The sequence below is a fragment of the Arachis stenosperma genome, chromosome 7 (assembly GCF_014773155.1).
Source record: "Arachis stenosperma cultivar V10309 chromosome 7, arast.V10309.gnm1.PFL2, whole genome shotgun sequence".
In the NCBI taxonomy this organism is placed as follows: domain Eukaryota; kingdom Viridiplantae; phylum Streptophyta; class Magnoliopsida; order Fabales; family Fabaceae; genus Arachis; species Arachis stenosperma.
Window position 1 is genome coordinate 51,105,585 of NC_080383.1, and position 2,865 is coordinate 51,108,449.

General features: G+C 36.8%; 1 non-coding gene across 1 annotated transcript; it reads right to left on the reverse strand.

Annotated features, from left to right (window-relative positions):
• Nucleotides 1-1,895: 1,895 nt before the first annotated feature.
• LOC130942999 (small nucleolar RNA R71) lies at nt 1,896-2,003 on the reverse strand. Its single transcript, XR_009071539.1, has one exon. It is a non-coding gene; the product is annotated as a small nucleolar RNA R71 (small nucleolar RNA).
• Between the last annotated feature and the right edge of the window lie 862 nt (nt 2,004-2,865).

Consider the following 2,865-nt stretch of genomic DNA (forward strand, 5'->3'; position numbering starts at 1 on the left):
AAGCTTGGCTAGCCATGTCTAATTTCTTTAGACTAAAGCTTTAGACTAACATTGCATGATTCCTGGAATTCTCATTAAGAATTTTGATACCTTTATTTTCCTTTTCACTTAATTTTCGAAAAATCCAAAAAAAAAATAATTAAAAAATTAGAAAATCCAAAAATATTTCTTGTTTGAGTCTAGAGTCTCATCTTAAGTTTAGTGTCAATTGCATGTTTCTGTTCTTATTGCATTCATGCATGTGTCTTCATTGATCTTCAAGTTATTCTTGATGATTTCATTGCTCTGATCTTTGAATTCTATTGACTTGAGTGCTTTGTGTTTCTCATATGCATTCTCATGTTGTTAGTGTCAGTAGTATACAAACTGCTAAGTTTGGTGTCTTGCATGCATTGTTATTTGATTTTAAGTGCATTTTGATTATTCCTTATTATTAAAAATCCAAAAATATTTTTAATTTGTGTCTTTTCAAGTCAATAATACAGAGAATTGAAGATTCAGAACATACAGCAGAGGAATTACACAGAAAAAGCTGGGCGTTCAAAACGCCCAGTGAAGAAGGCAGACTGGCGTTTAAACGCCAGCCAGGGTGCCTGGTTGGGCGTTTAACGCCCAAAAAGGTAGTGCATTGGGCGTTAAACGCCAGAATGTGCACCATTCTGGGCGTTTAACGCCAGGATGGCACAAGAGGGAAGATTCTGTTTTTAATTTAGATTTTTTTCAAGTTTTCAAAGATCAAATCTTTTTCAAATCATATCTTTTCAATCAAATGTTTTCAAAATCAATTTCTTTCCTTTTTCAAAGATACTTGCTATCAATTAATGATTTGATTCAACATTTCAAGTATGTTGCCTTTCTGTTGAGAAATGTTTAATGTTTGAATCATATCTTTTCTTGTTAGCCAAGTCATTATTTTTTAAATCAAATCTTTTTAAAATTGTTTTCAATTCATATCATTTCAATCATATCTTTTTAAAAGCATAACTTTTCAATCAAATCTTTTTAATCACATCTTTTTCAAAATAGTTTTCAATCATATCTTTTTTATTTCTGATTTCAAAATCTTTTTCAAAAAAAAATTACTTGATTTCTTTCCCACTCTTGGTTTTCAAAGATCAATTAAGGTTTTTCAAAATGATTTTAAAATCTTTTTAATTTAATTTTCGAAATTTCTTCCCCTCCTCTCACATCCTTCTATTTATGGAGTACCACTCCCCCTCAATGCACAATTCGAACTCTATCTCACTAAGTTCGAATTCTTCTACCTCTTCCTTCTAATTTTCTTTTTCCTCTGACACCTCAAGGAATCTCTATACTGTGACATAGAGGATTCCATATTTTCTTGTTCTCTTCTCTTTCATATGAGCAGGAACAAAGACAAAGGCATTCTTGTTGAAGCTGACCCTGAACCTAAAAGGACCTTGAAGCGAAAGCTAAGAGAAGCTAAGGCACAACTCTCTATAGAGGACCTGACAGAAATCTTCAAAGAAGAAGAACCCATGGCAGCCGAAAACAACAACAATGCAAGGAAGGTGCTGGGTGACTTTACTGCACCTACTCCCGACTTCTATGGGAGAAGCATCTCTATCCCTGCCATTGGAGCAAACAACTTTGAGCTTAAGCCTCAATTAGTTTCTCTAATGCAACAGAATTGCAAGTTCCATGGACTTCCATTGGAAGATCCTCATCAGTTTTTGGCTGAATTCTTGCAAATCTGTGACACTGTCAAGACTAATGGGGTTGACCCTGAGGTCTATAGACTTATGCTATTCCCTTTTGCTGTAAGAGACAGAGCTAGAATATGGTTAGACTTACAACCTAAAGACAGCCTGAACTCTTGGGAAAAGCTAGTCATTGCCTTCTTGGCAAAGTTCTTTCCACCTCAAAAATTGAGTAAGCTTAGAGTGGAAGTCCAAACCTTTAGACAGAAGGAAGGAGAATCCCTCTATGAAGCTTGGGAAAGATACAAACAATTAATCAGAAAATGTCCTTCTGACATGCTTTCTGAATGGAGCATCATAGGTATTTTCTATGATGATCTCTCTGAACTGTCCAAGATGTCTTTGGATAGCTCTGCTGGAGGATCTCTTCATCTGAAGAAGACGCATGCAGAAGCTCAAGAACTAATTGAAATGGTTGCAAATAACCAATTCATGTACACTTCTGAAAGGAATCCTGTGAACAATGGGACTAATCAGAAGAAAGGAGTTCTTGAGATTGATACTCTGAATGCCATATTGCCTCAGAACAAGATATTGACTCAACAAGTCAATTTGATTTCTCAAAGTCTGTCTGGAATGCAAAATGCACCAAACAGTACTAAGGATGCTTCATCTAAAGAAGAAGCCTATGATCCTGAGAACCCTTCAATGGAAGAGGTGAATTACCTAGGAGAACCCTATGGAAACACCTATAATTCTTCATGGAGAAATCATCCAAATTTCTCATGGAAGGATCAACAGAGACCTCAACAAGGTTTCAACAACAATAATGGTGGAAGAGACAGGTTTAGCAATGGCAAGCCTTTTCCATCATCTTCTCAGCAACAGACAGAGAATTCTAAGCAGAACAACTCTGACTTAGCAACCATGGTCTCTGATCTAATCAAAACCACTCAAAGTTTCATGACTGAAACAAAGTCCTCCATTAGGAATTTGGAGGCACAAGTGGGACAGCTGAGCAAGAAAATTACTGAACTCCCTCCTAGTACTCTTCCAAGCAATACAGAGGAAAATCCAAAAGGAGAGTGCAAGGCCATCAACATGGCCGAATTTGGAGAGGAAGGAGAGGCAGTGAACGCCACTGAGGAAGACCTCAATGGACGTCCACTGGCCTCCACTGAGTTCCCCAATGAGGAACCATGGG